Here is a 20,425-nt window from a genome sequence, read left to right as displayed (position 1 = left end):
CAAGCTGTAACCTTTATATAAGACCCATGTCAAATAGAAATGGACAATATTGGACCACTCCCCATAAAGGACCAACAGTTTCCATACTAATAATGCAAGTCAAAATATTTTTGAATACAAGGAAATAGGCTAAGGTTATACATCTGTCTGCAAAACTTATATTTTTATACCCTCCACCATAGTATGGAGGGTATATTAAGTTTGTCATTCCGTTTGTAACACCTCGAAATATACATTTTAGACCCCACAAAGTATATATATTCTTAATCAGCATACAATTCGATGTCGATTTATAAAGATCCGTCGGTCTGTCCGTGGAAATCACCCTAGCTTCAGAACGAAATGAAGTAGGTTGATAAAATTTTACTCAAATGTGTACTATATCTTCAGAACTTTTGGTATTGAAAATGGGCCATGAAGGTCCACGTCTTCGTATAGCCCCCATATAACGGTACGTCCCGATATTCGGTATTTTTAGGATTTTAGCGACATTATTTACCGGAATTGTTTCACATTTGGTATTTGAAGTTTGTAATAGATACTACAGCATAAAACAGAAAATGGGCCATGAAGGTCCACGTCTTCGTATAGGCCCAATGTAACGGTACCCCCGATATTCGGTATTTTGATTATTTTAGCAACACTATATACCGGAATTTTTTCAATTTTGGTATTTGAAGTTCGTAATGGATGCTACAGCCTATGATAGAAAATTGTCTGTTCAGGTCCACGCCTTCGTATAGCCCCCATGTAACGATACCCTCCGATATTCGGTATTTTGATGATTTTAGTGACACTATTTACCGGAATTGTTTTAATTTTGGTATTTGAAGTTCGTAATGGACACTACATCCTAAGACAAAAAATGAGCCATGTAGGTTCACGTCTTCTTATAGCCCCCATATAACGGTAGCTCCCGACCGGAACTATTTCAAATTTGGTATTTGAAATTCGTAATGGATGCTACAGCCTATGACAGAAAATTGTCTGTCCAGGACCACGCCTTCGTATAGCCCTCATATAACGGTACCCCCCGATATTCGGTATTTTCATGACTTTAGCGACATTATTTATTGGAATTGTTTCAAATTTCGCATTTGAAGTTCGTAATGGGTGCTACAGCCTATGACATAAATTTTTGTACGCAGGTCCACGTCTTTGTATAGCCCCCAGATGATGGTACCTCCCGATACTCGGTATTTTTATGATTTGTGCGACATTATTTAATACTACATCGTATGACAGTTTTCATTTAAATGTTAGTTTCCGGAAGTTTTTTTGGAATTTTTCAAGTTGCTTCCAAATGGTGGAGGGTATAAAAAGTTCAGCCCGACCGAACTTAGCAGCTTTTTTACTTGTTACTGATTCTATTTGGGATAAAGTTCTCTGAACATAAATTCACTTAACATAAATTCCTTACTCCGCATACGAAGTAGCACGGACATTTGCCAGTTTATTTTATAATTTTCTGCCATTTGTAGGGGTATCAGAAGCAGAAGGAGTGAACCGATATTACCGATTTTCGAACTTGACCTAACTTTCAAAAAATATTCTTCTAATGTTTCAATTTTAACTGAATCGGATACTCCTTTTGAGAGTTATAGTGCGCACCAGCCAGACAGATATTTTCCGTATCGAATCGATATATAGCCTCTTAAGCCATATGGCTGAGGGACCGACTGATGACTGATAATGCTAGGGTAGCTTGTACCTTTTAATAAGTTATTCGGCTCAGACAGCTCTGCATAAATTATATGCCACACACTGCATAATAGATTTTTATCGCTGTCAAAGTTAAGTAAAAAATTAGAACAAATTTTTTTTAATTAAAAATATTTTTTTTATTCTCCTTCTATTAAGTTACAAGACAACCTAAAAAATTTTAAATGCCAGTTTTAAATTAAAAAAAAACGAAACATTGTTCGAAAAGATATCAAGTTGCATTTCGAATCAAATTATTTAAAAAAAAAAATAGTTAATAAAAAAAGTTTGATAATCCATATCTTTGTGCGAGTGTGTGTGAAAAAAAATGCAGCGTTACTTCAAAGTCTTCGGACGACTGTTTTTTTTAATTTTAATTTTTTTTCATGCATAGCTCACCGTTTTTATACCCTACAACACTATGTGTTGGGGGTATTATAAGTTTGATTGGGCCAAAAATTATGTAACACCACGAAATATTGGTTTCCCATATAGGAAAGTATATATGGATCATCCTAGCTCGCCGAGCTGAGTCGATCTAGCTATGTATGTCCGTCCGTCCGTCTGTCCGTCTGTCCGTCTGTCCGTCTGTCCATGTTAATTTGTAATCACTCTACAGGTCGCAATTATGGCCCGATCTTCATGAAATTTGGAATGGAGGTCGGGGTTGGGCCAGAATAGAACCCTATTTCTTTTTGAGATGATCGCCAAATGTTTAGGGGTTGAAATGGACCAAATACTGAAAAAATGTCGGATTTTGCAGTAGCTATACAGGTCGCAATTATAGACCAATCGACGCGGAATTTCGCATGTAGCTAGAGTTTAGGACGGGGAAGAAGTCGACCAATTTGGGTGGTCATCGGATAATATTTAGCGGGTAAAATAGACCATATCTTTTGTGTTGAAAAAATTCAAAATTTTTCATTAAACCGCGAATATTTTAAATCCCGGCGAAATCACAAAGCCATGACAAGGTTACTTCTGACCTTTACATTGATGTTAACATCCCACAAATCGGATATATAGCAAAATATGTGCGATATATATGTTTATCAAAGAAGATATGCTTGAAAGATATCTTATATGTCGAGAACGGCTGAACTGATTTCGACAGTTCTCATTAATTCAGAATGGCTGCTTGGCAGGGAAGAAAAAACGTCTAAAAAAATCGCATAAAAATATCTCTCTAAAGATGAAAATATTGATTTTGTAAAATTTTCTCATATTTTTTCAATTTTGTCATATTTTTGGCATATTTTCATTTCGAATTAAACATTTGTTAATATTTCTACAGCTAACAAAACTAAGTAGTTAGGATATCAGGATATCATATACAGATCGCATTTATGGCCCGATCCTTACGAAATTTTGCATGGGGATAAGATGAGGGTCAGAATAGAAGCCTACTCTTTTTGGAGATGATCGCCATATATTTAGAGCTTGAAATGGACCAAAAAACTGCAAAATTGTCGGCAGGTCGTAATTATCGCCCGATCATCACGCACATTTGAAAGGGGGTTACCGGACATTGCAAAAGCCAAGCAATTTTGGATGGCCATCCAAAAATATTCAATGTGTGACATAGTTTGCCAACTTTTGTAGACAAAATACGAAAATGTCCATTCCAGAGACTTTTCCGAGAATTCACAAATACAGGAAAGACGCACTTCTGACTATTTCGTTAACGCTGATTTAGTTGAAGAATATAGTCAAATGTCTGTATCTCATATAGATGCGTTTCAGTCAAAAATCAATAATAAATGTTAATCTTTTGCCACTTCTGAGAGATTATAGGTCTTTGGGAAATATTCCAGATCTAGGAAGACCATTTAAGTGCAACATCTTTCAATAAATTGGAAATGAGCAAATTAGTTTAAGTTGCTATTATTCGAAAATTAGAGAACGAAACCAGATGGGTTTCTTTTATTATTTGTCACAATATCTTGTGGAATTCTTTCGAGTATCTCGCCTATATAAACTGTATCGTTTATTATAGTGTTGTAGGGTATTCAACGGTCGGCCCCGCTCGACTGTAGCCTTTGCTTACTTGTTTTAACCTAATTTAAATATAAATTGCATTTAAGAAACGTGTTTTCTTATCTTTTTCTTTCTTTTGTAATTTTATCTAATCCACGCAGTCGTCATTGTCTCCACTACTGTTCGCATGAGTTAATCAAAGAAGAAGAAGAATATTTTGTGGATACAAAAACAAAAAAACTACCTCTTCAGCCATGAGATAACAACATGGGCATTTTTAAGATATGTAATTCGATACCCGTCCCATTGTCCCACAGTGACTAAATAATGCGGCCGGTCATTGAATGCATTTCATTCTGTCGTTCACATTATGAGACATGCCATGTGTATGTATGAATGGGGTGTGAATGTATTTCTAGGAAAAAAATTTGGACAACATTTAAAAATCAATAAGAAAATCATTAAATATATGCACAGGCCGATCAAAAGGGTAGACCATGTTGCATACAAAAGTAGGTATTTGTAAAATTTATTTTAGTTGTATCCCAAAAAAAAAGAGGGAAAAATAAATAAATAAAAAAAACGACAAAACCCGAATAAGAAATAAAAATGAAGTACAACGCCAAAAGCTCCACAAAAAAGCGGCAACAACCGGCAGGCAAGGTAAACTTTCGATTTTCATTTTGTTATGGCCACAACGCCGCAGCGCGCCAGGCAGCAAACTGGACTGGACGCTTACATTCAAGTCCATGAAAAATGAAATAGAATTTCATGAAAAATTGTTGCAATGTTATCAACAACAACAGCAGCAACAACAACAAATTTGTTGTCATTCACGCTGCATGGTGTGGCAAGAATAGTTGCAACCAAATACCTCCAAAAAATAAACAACACAAACAGAGCCATGCTGAAACAAGTGAGATACGAACTGGTTTTCTCTTCATAGAAGTAGACTAAATACCCACACACACACAGCCACATAGACCTAACCATCTCGACTTGAGAACAGCTCCAAGTAATCCAACTTATAAATCTTTAATAAAGCGTGGGGTAATAAATGTTAATGACATTAACACAGCCTTTTTTATGGCGAGCCCAGTGGGAATATTTTTTTCTCATATGACCAAAGTGGAAAATCATTTCAAAGTATTTGAGGAGTTACAGGATTTTTGACCGAATTTTCGTAGCAGATCAACAATTGATGGGAGGCTAAAAATCTGTAGCTAAGAAAAAATGAAACATGAAACTGTGGTGAGGATATTATGCCCTTGTGCATTAGTTTGTAACATGGAGAAGGAAGCGAGATAGACCCCTATTTCCTTTTGATGATCTGCATGGAATCACATTCTGAGCCGCTTTATGCATTTTCGTCCGTCTGTTCATGTATTTTTGTAAACAAAGTACAGGTCGCATTTATTGTCTGATCTGATTTTGTACAAATCATTTGTTTGATCCAAGGACGTTCCCTATGGATATTGGAGATACTCGGTCAACATTTAGATATAGCTAACATACACATCTTCGTCCGATGTGGATTTTGGAACAAACGACTATAGTTGACCTAGAAAAAAATATGCAACATTTGGTGAAAATCGGTTCAGATATAGCTAAAGCTGACATATGTATTATTCAACCGATCTGTTATTTCTGTCCTTCACAATCGTAATATGCACTCCGTAGAAACTATAAATACATGGAGAGATGAACCAACTGCAACCAACTTGAGACTGATGATATTTCTAAGCCACTCGTCCGACAGCTGTTAAAAATATTCCAGGAAGAGTTCATTATATTGTTTACAAGCGTCGCAGTGGCTCAAAAATGGCTCATGAGCTGAACATATCGCAATATTCCATTCGGGAAAATATTAAAAAATTAGCTCAGGGCAAAGCCATTGGAATTCCAAAAAGTGCAAGAACTTATAACGCAACAGAAAGAAAATAGACTCAAAAGAACTAAAGAGTTGCTTCGCTTGGCCGAAAGTGGTGAACTGCCGAATTTGGTTTTATCCGCTCCGATGAGAAAATATTTGTTGTTCAGCAGTTTGTAAACAAATAAAATGATCGTGTTTACTTGCCAAAGAGGTCAGCTGAAAATGTGCAACTTCGGCTGGCCAACAGAACTCAAGCGCCGGCCATGGTGTGGGCCGCCATAACAGCCGATGGTCGCTCTCCGCTTGTATTACTCGACCGTGGCATCAGAATAAATGCCGAATATTATCGCGAAAATATTCTGGAGGGTGTATTAAAGCCTTGTGGGATGCCATAACAGCCGATGGTCGCTCTCCGCTTGTATTACTCGACCGTGGCATCAGAATAAATGCCGAATATTATCGCGAAAATATTCTGGAGGGTGTATTAAAGCCTTGGACAGGCAAACATTTTGGTCGCAGACCTTGGACATACCAACGGGAATCAGCACCATGGCACTCAGTACGCGCCACCCAAGAATGGTAACAAAATGAGGTTCCTCACTTCATTTTTAGCGCACAATGGCCACCAAAATCTCCGGATGCCAATCCGTTGGACTATTGTGTCAGGAGTATTTTGAAAAGCAAGGTTGGCACTAAAAAATACCAAAGTGTCGTCGACCACCTCAAGCAAGGGCTTCGCCGGGAATGGCCCAAAATACCACAGAGTAACATTGCGGCAGCGTTTGAGGGTTTCATTGGCCCTTTGAAGGCCATAATTCGAGCCAAAGATGACCAATTCGAACAAATCTAAACTTATTCAAGCATTTGAAGCTATTTCCGACATTTTTATACCCTCAGCCATATGGTTACAGAGGGTATATATCATTTGATACGGCCAAAACGTGCCTAATCGAAATAATGGTTTTAGACCCTAGGTCTCTTTAGACCAAATCCGTTTCAGAACATTTGGAGTCGATCTAGCGATGTCCGTCCGTCCATCTGTCTGGCTGGCTGGTGCGCACGATAACTCTCGAAGGGAATATCCGAGTTGGTCCAAACTTGGTACATCGTAATATTTTTGTCAAACTTAGATCAAGTTCGGAGATGGGCAATATCGGTCCACTCCTTCTGGTACCTCCCCCACAAAAGTTCGAAATTTTCAAAAAAATTAGTTTTTGCACAGAAAGAGAAACGTTAATCCGATTTTGCTCCAACTTTGCAAATCTTAATATTTGCGTTAGGGCTAGGTCAAGTGTGAAAATGGACAATATCGGTCCACTCCTTCAAGTACCTCCCCCACAAATGGTCAAAATTTTGAATAATTACATCTCTTATAAAATGTGATATAAGAGTCTGATTGTCTTCAAATTTCACACATGCCAATATTTATGTTAACCCAAGGTCTGATGTTAAGATGGAATATATCGGTCCATTCCATCTGGTATCTCCCCCACAAATGGTCGAAATTTAAAAAAATATATATTTTTTGCACAGAAAGAGAAACGATAATCCGATTTTTCTCAAACTTTGCAAATCATAATATTTGCGTCAGTGCTAGGTTAAGTGTGAAAATGGATAAGATCGGTCCACTCCTTCTGGTACCTCCCCCACAAAGGGTCAATATTTTCACTAATTAAAACTCTCATACAATTGATGTAAAAGTCCGATTGTCTTCAAATTTCACACATCCCAATATTTAATGTAACCCAAGGTCTGGTGTGAAGATGGGATATATCGGTCCACTCCTTCTGGTACCTCCCCCACAAAGGATCAAAATTTTGAGTATCCACGAAGCTCATAAAACGCAAAATTAACATCCGACTCTATCCAGACTTGTGTCTTCTCAATATTTTCATCAACACAAGATCTGCCAACTTATAATTGTCATAACTTGCGAAACAAGTCGGTGATTCTTAACAACTTACTTTATCTAAATATTTCTCTTAACCAGTATTCTGATATGAATATGTAATTTGTCGGAATTTATGATTTCGCATAAAATTGAATACGAATGTTCAATTTCCTTCAAATTTTGCACATACCAATATATTTTATCTGTATAAGATGAAGTATGAAAATGGAATACTTCGGTCCGCTATATCTGTTACCTGACACATATTTCCGAAAATGTGCACCTATCTCATATGGAGGGCTCACTGCTATACCGAACCAAGTCATGAAAAATAAAAAATGCCGAAACTAGTGCCAATGTCCCCGCATATGGCAACTCTGTTTACTCTGTAAAGCACAATGTCAAAAAGTGTTTCGTTCCAAAGATAACGTTAAAAAACCTAAGTCCACGACTGTCATTTTCGTTTTTATTCAAAGCAAAAATGAACCAAGTCAGTGTGTTTCACTTTGAATCAGCGTATATATAGATATCAGCAATGATTCAATGTCGATTTAGTGATGTCCATCCGTCTGTCTGTCCATATGACATTATTCAACAATTTTTTTCATATTTCGTATTCGGTATTATGATGTTTTTGCGATATTATTTACCGGATTTTTTCAAGTTTCCTATTTGAATATTGTAATGGACTATGACAAAACTTGGCTGTGCAGGTCCACATTTTCGTATATACCCCCATATTACGATAACTCTCTATATTCGGTATTTTTATGAATTTTTAAAGTATTTTATAATATCCAAATACTTTCCAAATGGTAGAGGGTATTCAAAGCTCGGCCCGACCGAATTTACTGCTTTTTTATTTGATATACTTTTTCCTAATACACATTAAATATTAGTATGGGCACAATTACAAGAAAATCGTACATTATTCCATATTCATCTCATGTTTCTGGTTGAGAGAAATATTTAGATATAGCAAGTTGTAAAGAATCATCGACTTGTTTCGCAAGTTATGACAGATAAAGGCGTTGAAAATTGTGACCCCTTGTGGGTGATGTACCGGAAGGGGTTCGCAGATATATTCCATCTTCACAACAAATATTGTGTTAGCGAAAATGTTTGTATGTGTGAAATCTAAAGGGAGTTGGATGATTATTTCGTTTTCTTTCAGTTTTGTTTTCAAAATCTTGAACCCTGTGTGGGAAGGTACCAGAAGAAATGGTCCGAATAATATCGCGTCTTATGAGCTTCATGGATATTCAAAATGTTGACCCTTTGTGGGGATGATACCAGAGGTAGTGGAGCGATATATTCCATATTCACAGCAGAGCGTGGGTTAATAAAAATATTCTGATCTGTGTAATTTGAACACAATCGGAAAATTTCATCACATTTTATAAAAGTTATAATTATTCAAAAATTTTACCCTTTGTGGGGGAGGTACTTGTTGGAATGGACAACTGGAGCACTGACCGAATAAGGATACCTTTCGAATATGTGATGAACTTAACATTAAAATAAAATTCGATGAAGACGAAAATACAAATTTAATTTGGCAAAAGGAACTTCACTTAAAAGCAGCACAGCTAGCTCGAGACTCACTGAATACAGAAGTGCCATCTGATGAGCACAATTTCTGTACTTTCGACATTCAAAAAGCATGGCCTTTTCCAACGCTATCAACATCAGTTGCTTATTACAAGCGGAACATCAACTATATTTAGTCATAAAATGAACAATTTATTTATTTTTTTGACTTGGTTCGCTTTAGCTGTAAAACCTTCAAATTTTATTCAGAGTAATAACGAACCATAGCAGGTTTTTTGTTTTTGAATATTTTTTTAGTAATATATTTAAATTATTTTTCTTTTAACTTTATATCATTAGTTAATTTTGAATATAGACTTTTACATTTTCTTTTGGTAGACTAAAATATTGCTTCCAGAAATTAATTGCAGTACATTTACTTTACCTCTAAATATCTTGGAATTATGTTTTTATGACTTAGTTCGGTATAGCTGTGAGCCCTTCATATAAAGTACAAGAAGTAGTCGATATTGGACTATATCTGTCACGTTCATAACTCAAGGCTGGGGGTATACATCTGTCGGCAAAACCGACTGATACTATTTTACTTGTTTTGCTTTAATTCAGTAAAATTAAAAAAAAAAAATTTGAAAACTATGGCGTTTAACTTTGTAGCATTTTTTTATCTCTCCCTGTAGTTCAAACTTGACGTGACACAATATTTATGTATATCATATTTATTAAGGTTCGATACGAAATGGACAATATTGGCCCATTCCTTCGAAACCTACTCAATAGAGGGTCAATACTTTGAAAAATCAAAACAGAAGTCGAAATATATTTAAATAATCGAACATTGGCTGAGGCTATACATCTGTTGACAAAACCGATTGATAATTTTCAACTTGTTCTAAATAAGAGATTTTTTTCAAATTCGAATTTTTTAGATCGTCAATTTTTTGGAGTTGCTTTCAATTTAATTTACCTTAAGATTTTCTTGCAAATATTTTAACATTTTTAGTTTTTTGAAACAAAGTCTTTTTCAACACTCAGTATATAAAAATACCATATTTGGAACAATTTTTAATTAGACACGAAATTCTAGCTGATACTTTCGTGTAAATGTGTCAGTTATTATGTTTTTTTTTTCTTTAGCAAACTACTTTTATTTCGTGATTATCATGAGTGGGGCAGACCCTTTTATTAGTTACTCAATATGCCAACAATATGAATGCTAATTGAGTAACATGATATGGCTTATAGCCATAAGAATGTAGTGCCAAAGAAGAAATATGAAATACATTTTTTAAAGTAATAATATTTCGAATTGAAAAAACATAAACATGACTAAGCAAATCAGAAAAAAAGCTAAAGGTAGTTAAGCTACCGTCGCTTCGTGGGAGTGTAACTAAGGAAAAAATTTTGAATTTTAATTTTTGGAATCTAAATAATTAAATTTGTACTCTACTTTAAAATAATAATTCACCAAATGATACTTGGATAATTTTTTAAAAAAATTACTTTTGAGGACCTTCATGGCATCACTTTCTGAGTCGAATTATGTCAGTCCGTCTGTCCATGTATTTTTGTGAACAAAATGCAGGTCGAATTTATTATCAGATTGCGATGAAATTTTTCAAACAATATTTATTTGGCCCAAGGACGAACCGTATTGAAATTGATGAGAATCGGTTCAAATGTAGATAGACCAAATGACCTAAAATTTGGTACATCCTACCAAATTCAATCTAGAAGCAAGTACACCAAATTTGATGAAAATCGCTTCAGATATAGCTTTAGCTTCCTTATATATGTTTCAATTGACTTGGTCTGTAAGTCCCTCACATTCGTAATATGCACTCCCCAACAATGATATTTGGCACCATATATCTTAAAGAGCTCGGAAATGCTAAGTTTTATCAAAATCGGCTCAGATTTGAATATGGCTTCCATATACGGGGTGAGATAAAAAACCTGCAACAAAGTCAAACACCACAATTATTAATTTTTTTAAAATTTTATTGAATAAAAGCAAAAAATGTTGGAAATAGCATCAAATTTTAGAATAAGTTTAGATTTATTCGAATTGGTTATCTTTGGCACGAATTATGGCCTTCAAATGACCAATAAAACCGTCACACTCTACCCGAATGTTACTATGCGTTATTTTGTCCCATTCCCGGCGAAGCGCTTGCTTGAGATGATCCACACTTGGGTATTTTTTAGTGCCAACCTTGCTTTCCAAAATACTCCAAACACAAAAGTTCAACGGATTGGTATCCGGAAACTTTGGTGGCATTTTTCAGCTAAAAATGAAGCGAGGAACCTCATTTTGTAACCATTCTTGGGTGGTGCGTGTTGCGTCCTGTTGGAATGACCAAGGTCTGCGACCTAAAATGTTTGCGTGCCCAAGGCTTTAATACACCCACCAGAATATTTTCGCGATAAAATTCGACATTTATTCTATTGCTACGGTCGATTAATACGAGCGGAGAGCGACCATTGGCTGTTATGGCGGTCCACACCATCACCATGGTCGGCGCTTGGGTTCTGGTGGCCAACCGAAGGTGCACATTTTCAGCTGACCTCTTTGGCAAGTAAACACGATCATTTTGTTCGTTTACAAACTGCTGGAGAAATCATGTTTTATCATCAGAGCGGAGAAACCCAAATTCGGCAGTTCACCACTGTCGGCCAAGCGAAGCAACTCTTTAGCTCTTTTAAGTCTATTGTCTTTCTGCTGCGATGTAAGTTCTTGCACTTTGTGGAATTTTAATGGTTTTACCCCGAGCTAATATTTCAATATTTGCCGAATGGAATATTGCGATATTTTCAGCTCACGAATAATTTTTTGGCCACTGCGACGCGGGTTTCGATCAAATCGCTCCTTTACTTTTCGAACCATTTCTGCTGATGTTGTTGTTTTCTTCCGTCCACTTCCTTGACGTTGGTCTACGCTTCCAATATCACGGTAACGAGTGATGTTAGGAGACAAAAAAGATTTATTGACATTAAAATGCTGGAGTGCTTTAACGATAGCCAAATATAAAGAAATCGCACTATCACGCTTAAATTCCATCACGAATAACTTTTTTCTGAAAAAAATGCTTTTGTAGGCTTGTAAACAATATAATGAGCTGTCACTGGAATAATTTTGACAGCTGTCGCACGAGTGGCTTAGAAAAGACAGCAGTCTGAAGTTGGTTGCATCTCACTCTGTATATCTTCAACCGACTTCGGTTTAATTGTACACCAAATGGCTAATATCAGTTCAGATGACCTGCATTTTGGTACATCCCACCAAATTCAGTCTAGAAGCAAGTACATTAAATTTGATGAAAATAGGTTCAGATATAGCTATGGCTCCCATATATATGTTTCATCCGATTTGATCTTTAAGTCCCTCACATTCGTAATATGCACTCTACAACAATAATATTTGGTACCAGATACTTAAAGAGCTCGGAAATGCCAAGTTTTATCAAAATCGTCTCAGATTTGGATATGGCTTCCATATATACCCTTAATCCGATTTCAGGTTCATTGTCCAAATAATGGCTATTATCAGACGAAATTCGGGACCTACGTTTCCCTTTGGTGGAACTCGGCTCAATATATATTTTCGTAATATAATCCTTTTCGAAATGATATTATGTACTCTATTGCAATATTATTTGGTATAACAGATAAAAATGTCTCGGTCAAATTTGGTGAAAATCGATTCAGAATTGAATATACCTCCCATATATTAATTGCCTCTGAAACTAAACTATAATTAGTTTAAAGCCAAATAAATTTCCAATATAAATTCTTTTGTTACGGGAGCTCTACTAAATATGCATAGTGGTATAGGGTATCATACAGTCGGCTCCGGCCGACATTTGCCTTTTCCTTTCTGGATGAAATACATAAATATTGAAAGTCATTACAGGATATGTCAAGAAATTATAAAAGAAAAAGTAAAACAATAATACCTTAAAAGTTATAAAGAAACCAGATGTCATGTTTTTTTGTTGGTGGTATTGACCTTAACGGCACTTTCTCACGTCCATATGTATAATGCTCAGGAGTTCCGCAATCGAAAACAATAAATATTCAGGGAATGAAATAAATATTTATAATTATTTTTTTATTTATTTACTTTTTCTTTTTTTATTCACAAAATGATTAAAGACAATATTTGACAAAAACATGTGTTTTTGCAAACCGCCCATAACAGAGGCCTTATGTATATACAATACAATACATACAACAGAATACATCTGTTTGAACAAGTTAAATGGAATCAATAAACCAATGTTCGATTATTAAAATATATCTTGAATTCTGCTATGATTATTAAAATTGTTGATTCTCTACGGAGTAGGTTCCAATGGAAATACAAATATTGCAAAGTGCCAGGTTTGAACTATATCGACTGATTACTTCACTCGAAATGAGATATGTGATAATTTTTAGAAAATGTTAAAACGTGCGTGAGATACCCCAGATATAGTCGATCGAAGTATTCAATTTGCATACTTCATTTAATACAAATAAAAATATTGGTATGGACAAAATTTCAAGAAAATCGAACATTTATATCCAATTTTACACGAAATCATATATTCCATATTCATCTCAGTTGTAGAAAATTGGTGATTTATTTCGCAAGTTGGCAAAATTGTTTGTGTGTGTGAAAGTTGAAGAGAGTTGGATGCTTGTATCTCTTTCCTTAAGCTTCTTGTTTTCAAATACTTCAATCCCAAGTGAGTGAGGTACCAAAAAATAGTCCGAACTCTACCATCTTTATAACAGATCTTATGTTGATGGAAATATTGAGTTAATAATAATAATAATAATAATAATAATAATAATAATAATAATAATAATAATTATTATTATTATTATTATTATTATTACTATTATTATTATTATTATTATTATTATTATTATTATTATTATTATTATTATTATTATTATTATTATTATTATTATTATTATTATTATTATTATTATTATTATTATTATTATTATTATTATTATTATTATTATTATTATTATTATTATAATAATAATGAGCTTCATCAATATTCAAAAATTTGACCCTCTGTGGCCGATGTATTCCATCGTAACAACATATGTTGAGTTTATAAAAATACTAGAATGTGTGAAATTTTAAGACAATCGGACTCTTACATCACATTTTATAAAAATCATAATTATTCAAAATGTTGACCCTTTGTGGGGGAGATAACTTGATGGAGTGGACCGATATTGTCAATTTTCGCACCTGACCTAGCATTCATGCAAATATTATAATTCGCAAAGTTGGAGCAAAATCGGATTATCGTTTCTCTTTCTATGCAGAAAATATATCTTTTGAAAATTTCGACATTTTGTGGGGGAGGTCCCAGAAGAAGTGGACCGATATTGCCCAACTCCGACCTCGATCTAAATAATATTACGATGTACCAAGTTCGGACCAAATCGGATACTTCCTTCGAGAGTTATCCTGCGCACCAGCCAGAAAACAAAGTGAAACGTCATATTTTTTACATTCTTTTTTTTTAATTTTATTGAATGAAAGCAAAAAATGTGGGTAAGAGCAACAAATTTTTGAATGAGTTTAGATTAGTTCGAATTGGTCACCTTTGGCACGAATTATGGCCTTCAAAAGCCAATGAAACCGTCATACTCTGCCCGAATATTGCTCTGCGGTATTTTGGCCCATTCCCGGCGAAGCGACTGCTTGAGGTGATCTACACTTTGGTATTTTTTAGTGCCAACCTTGCTTTCCAAAATACTCCTGACACAATAGTTCAATGGATTGGTATCCGAAGAATTTGGTGGCCATTGTGCGCTAGAAATGAAGCGAGGAACCTCATTTTTTGTTGGGTGGCGCGTGCTGAGTCCTGATGGAATGTCTAAGGTCTGCGGCAAAAATGTTAGCGCCCAAGGCTTTAATACACCCTTCAGAATATTTTCGCTATAATATTCGGCAATTATTCTTATGCCACGGTCGATTAGTACGAGCGGAGAGTGACCATCGGTTGTTATGGCGGCCCACACCATCACCATGGCCGGCGCTTGCGTTCTGATGGCGAACCGAAGGTGCACATTTTTAACTGAACTCTTTGGCAATTAAATTCTAATGCTTTGTTAAATATCGTATGTTTTCGGAGACCATTGGTTCCAGATCTATGATGGTTATTTGAAATCGAAATCTGCAGAAACGCCTTTAGACTATTTTTTGTGGAGCTATGTTGAAGCTCATGTGAGGGGGCGTTTCAGTTGACACATTGGAAGACAATATTGAAGTATTTATTTTTGAGATACCGACCGAAATGTGGAAAAGAGTATGCCAAAATTAGACTATTCTCATCTTCAAACATTCAATTCAAATAAAGATTTAATGTAATTTCTGAATTTTATGTTTTTTTGTCATTCCGTTTATAATATCCCTAAATATTCCTCGTTTACTCCATAAAGTATATATATTCATAATCAGCATAAAATTCTATGTCGATTTAACGATGTCCGTCTGACTGTCTGTCTGTTGAAATCACGATATGGCCCACATTATTGACGTAGAGCGTCAAAATTTGGCAGATAGTTTTAGGATGGTTGGTATTGAAAATGAGATATATCCGTCCATATAACGGTACCTCCCAATATTCGGTATTTTGATGATTTTTGCCACATTTTCCGACGGATTTGTCTAAAAATTGGTATTTGTTGGTCATAATGGGTTCTGGCTGATATTCGATATTTTGATGATTTTTGCGACATTTTCCAGCGAATATGTCTAAAGATTGGTATTTGTGGGTCGCAATGGGTTTCCTTTACCCTAAGGTGAAGGGTTTTAAAAGTTCGGCCCGGCCAAACTTAATGTTTTTTTGCTTGTTTTTTTTTTTTGTTTTTGGAAACTTTTTACAAATCACCCTTTATATTTTCAAACTTTATAAAGTAATTTAATTTTATCCATGAGGCCTTCATCTTTTTGTTGTTGTTGTCGTTTAAATTTGTGAATAAATTAGCAATTTCTTTTGTAAGCATCGGCATTCTTTGCTGGCACTTAAGGGCTATAAATTAAAATGAAGTGCTAACTTTATATTCAGGAAGTCATTAAATATCCCTCGCAAATATGTATTTATCTGGAAAATGTCCAAATTATGGCTGCAATTTGCAATTTCCCACGTTTTTTATTCAAAATGGTATCTGTAATTTGAGTTTAATAAATGAAACAGCAAAAAAAAAAATAAATAAAAAATAAAAACAGACAGCATCCACAGCAGATGGATCACACTTTGCCCACTTATCTTTTTAATGTTCGCTCTTTTCAAACAGATATATTTCAAAAATGTACATACATATATATGTGTGCAGATATATTTGTTGCTCTACTTACTGAACGGAGTTAAATGACCGGTGGCAAAATTTTTTGAAATTCGGTAGCGAAATATATAATTACGCTCAAGTAGGTATCGCTGGCCAAAACAAAAAATGTACGAGAGTGTGTGACTTATCAGATAGCGAAAATAAATCACCGCAAACGCACTGCAGATCACACAGAGGAATATTTGGGTATTTTTTCTATTTTTTTTTTTTTTTGTTTTTTGCCCAGATGGAAAGTGTAATGACCACAATTATAAATAAAATTTGGTTTTTTTCTTTCTTTTAATGAAAACAATTATTTCGCTTTCTTCCGCGTGGGTAGGACTTTGATATACCAATGCACACCACTTCACTGATTTCTTTTATATTTTTTTAATTCACAAAAAATAACAATTTATTGCAAAATTTCGTAATCAGCATCATTCAACATTTTGCATTCAACAAAAAAAAAAAATGAAAAAAACCGTTGAACTCTTGAGCGCTCACTGAACACGCGACCGAAATCAAAGTGACAGCTGCTGGGCTGAGTGATATTAAACAAATGCACCGGGAACGGACAGCAACAAAAACACAGATGATTTTGATAATTTTTGTTGTTATTATAATTTTTTTTTCGTTTTGGCCTCTTTCGCTCTCAGAAAATGTAAACAATTAATTTTATTTAGACTTCCTTGTAATCAAACCAAAGAAATAATTTAAGAATAAATATTTCATTAAACAATTCTATATGATTGATTTCCTACTTTTTTATTTTTGGATGAGCATAAAATTAATTTTAATTTTATTTAATTAAAATTTTTATATTTTCTTTAAATTTTTCTTGTTTGCTGGAAAAACTCATCAAGATTTATTTTGTTTGGCGATTTATTTTTTGGCTAAATCTTTTGACTATTTCACAAACACAAAAATGTTTTGTCTTTTATTTTTAGCGATTTTTGTCGTTTTCGTTTTGGTATTGAAACCCGAAACCACTCAAACAACGTCCATTCACACGCAGCGTTTTGAAAGAACTGAAGAATTGAAAATGTTTTCAGGTTTTTAACCATAACAACAGAGCTGAAATTTAAAATTTATGCATTTGTTACATGTTGAATACGTAGCGATCATGTCGTCGAACATGTTTGATTCCAACATTCTGGCATCAGTCAGACAGAAATTCTTCCGGCTTTTTTTCAGGTGAGTGGTGTCACTTGAGAGTTTTTAGTACTCTTCACTTAAGTATGAAGGGGGTGTATTAAGTTTGTCATTCCGTTAGTAACACCTCGAAATATACATTTTAGACCCCACAAAGGGTCAGCATAAAATTCTATGTCGATTAAGCGATTTCCGTCCGTCTGTGGAAATCACTATAGCTTCCGAACGAAATGTAGTAGATTGATAAAATTGAAAATTGGGTGAGATGAAAAAACTGCAACCAACTTCAGACTGCTGTCGTTTCCAAGCCACTCGTCCAACAGTCCTTTAAATTATTCCAGTGACAGTTCATTATATTGTTTACAAGGGTACTTAAGCATTTTGGTGAGAATTTTCCAGAAAAGTTATTCCCGATGGAATTCAAGCGTGATAGTGTGATTTCTTTATATTTGGCTGGAAAACCACAAGTGGCTATCGTTAGATCACTCCAGCATTTAAATGTGAATAAATCTTTTGTGTCTCGTACCATCGCTCGTAACCGAGAAACTGGTAGCGTAATTCGTGCCAAAGATGACCAATTCGAACAAATCTAAATTTATTCTAAAAGTTGATGCCATTTCCGACATTTTTTGCTTTCATTCAATAAAATTTAAAAAAAAAAATATTATGGCGTTTGACTTTGCTGCAGGTTTTTTTTTATCTCACCCTGCATAATTGTCTGTGCAGGTCCACCTCTATTCAATGTCAAAATATATTTTACTGCAATTTCGTCGGATGCGTTTATGGTTATGTTGGGCGCCAATTTCTTGAATCGAAGGTTATGGGGACTTTTAAGTACAAGTATTATTCACCGGAATTGAAGTTCGTAATGGATACTACAGTGTAAGACAGAAAATTATCTATGCAGGTCCACGTTTTGGTATAGCCGCCATATAATGGTACATCCCGATATTCGGTATTTTGATGATTTTAGCGACATTATTCACCGGAATTGTTTCAAATTTGGTTGTTGAAGTTCGTAATGGATACTACAGCCTATGTCAGAAAATTGTCTATGCAGGTCCAGGTCTTCGTATAGTCTCCATATAACGGCACCTCCCGATGTTCGGTATGTCGATGATTTAAGCGACATTATTCACCTGAAATGTTTCAAATTTGGTATTTCAAGGTCGAAATGGATAGTACAGCCAAAGACAAAAAAATTGTCTGTGCAAGTCCAGGTCTTCGTATAGCCCACATATATCGGTACCTTCCGATATTCGGTGTTTTGATGATTTTAGCGACATTATTCCCCGGAATTGTTTCAAATTTGACAGAATTATATTCAGTATTTTGATGATTTTAGCAACAAGAGTTGCCTATGCAGGTCCACGTCTTTGTATAGAACCCAATACAATGGCTATATTCGGCATTTTTAAAATTTTAACTGAATTTTTAACTGACTTTATATTTTGGAAAATTTCTACATTCGTTCCAAATAGTGGAGGGTATTCAATGCTCAATCCGGCCGAACTATCTGCTCTTTTACTTGTTTCTGTATATGTCAACGTTATATATCCACGTTGACAATCGAAGTTTTCGGAGGTTTGTTCTCTCCTTGCAAAAAAAAGTTCAATTCAGGTCCACTTTCTTTGATAAACATAGTGGAGGAGGTTTTAAAAAGCTCGGCCTGATCGTATTTAAAGCTCTTATTACTTATTAAAAGAGATAATTTGCAAATAGTTCGGTCGAACACAACTGGTTTTTTTATTTATTTTATTCTTTTGTTTTCAATCTCTGAATAGTTTTTATTTTTCAGAATCCAAATCGCAACAGCGTAATTATAAACTGACGGATTGACAGCACTGTTTCTGGATGCTGTGGCAGCCCGCCAGCCAACCAAGTGAGGAACCAATTGTTTGATCGCTTGGTCTTTCACTGATCGTTTGTTTGATTTCTTTGTATGAAGTCAGACAGTGATCAGTCATCAAACATGTTTGATGTTGTGTTTATGTTTTCGCATCAAACCGTTTGGTTTGGCCGCACATGTTTATGAATACAATACATGTTCTTTGTTGAAAGTCAACAAAATTCGTGATTAAGCTACTGTTTTTGTTGCTATCAAATTAAATGTTCAATTTTGGAAGTTTTTGTTGCCGGAATTAATATACCATTTGGTAGTATGTGTTTTTATTGGAATGTTTTTTTTTTTTTTGGAGGTGATATGATGTTACACCAAGTTCAAGTTAATAGTTTTTTTTTAATATTTTTATGTTTTATTTTTGTGTTTGGTGAGGTTAGGTTAAATGTTAACAGAAAATTTCACTGAGAATTTAATAAAATTTTGAAAAATAGGTAGATATTTAGTAATATTCCGTTTCATTTTTAAATATTTGCCGAATGAAACATTGCGATATGTTCAGTTCACGAGCCATTTTCGGCCACAGCGATGCGGGTTTTAATCAAGTCACTTCTTTACTTTTCGAACCATTTCAGCTTATGTTACTCTTCCGTCCACTTCCTTGACGTCGGGCTACACTACCAGTATCACGGTAACGAGCGATGGTACGGGACACAAAAGATTTACTCACATTTAAATGCTGGAGTGCTCTAACGATAGCCACTTGTGGTTTTCCAGCCAAATTGAAGAAATCACACTATCACGCTGAATTCTATCACGAATAACTTTTTTTTCTGGAAAGTTCTCACCAAAATACTTTTGTACGCTTATTAAAAATATAATGAGCTGTCACTAGAATAATTTGAACAGCTGTCGTGCGAGTGCCTTAGAAGTGACAGGAGTCTGAAGTTGGTTGCAGTTTTTTCATCTCTCCCTGTATTAGGGTCTATACGACGACGTGGACCTGCATAGGCAACTTTTGTTATAAGCCATTACAAAAATTAAAAATAGCTAAAATCATCAGAATACCAAATAAAGGGAGGTACTATTATATGGAGGCTAT

The 20,425-nt window shown here is 34.9% G+C and overlaps 1 protein-coding gene across 1 annotated transcript in view; it reads right to left on the bottom strand.

Annotated features, from left to right (window-relative positions):
- The window catches only part of LOC101896692 (uncharacterized), a 165,417-nt gene extending 148,645 nt beyond the window's left edge, over positions 1-16,772 (bottom strand). The window contains exon 1 of the mRNA XM_059127483.1: positions 16,363-16,772. The gene's annotated coding sequence lies outside the window, so the exon portion shown is untranslated. The remainder of the gene's footprint in view (positions 1-16,362) is intronic.
- Positions 16,773-20,425: the final 3,653 nt, after the last annotated feature.

Source organism: Musca domestica, unplaced genomic scaffold (genome assembly GCF_030504385.1).
Source record: "Musca domestica strain aabys unplaced genomic scaffold, Musca_domestica.polishedcontigs.V.1.1 45, whole genome shotgun sequence".
In the NCBI taxonomy this organism is placed as follows: Eukaryota; Metazoa; Arthropoda; class Insecta; order Diptera; family Muscidae; genus Musca; species Musca domestica.
Note: the sequence above shows the minus strand (reverse complement) of the source record. Positions and strands in the feature narration are given on the sequence as shown.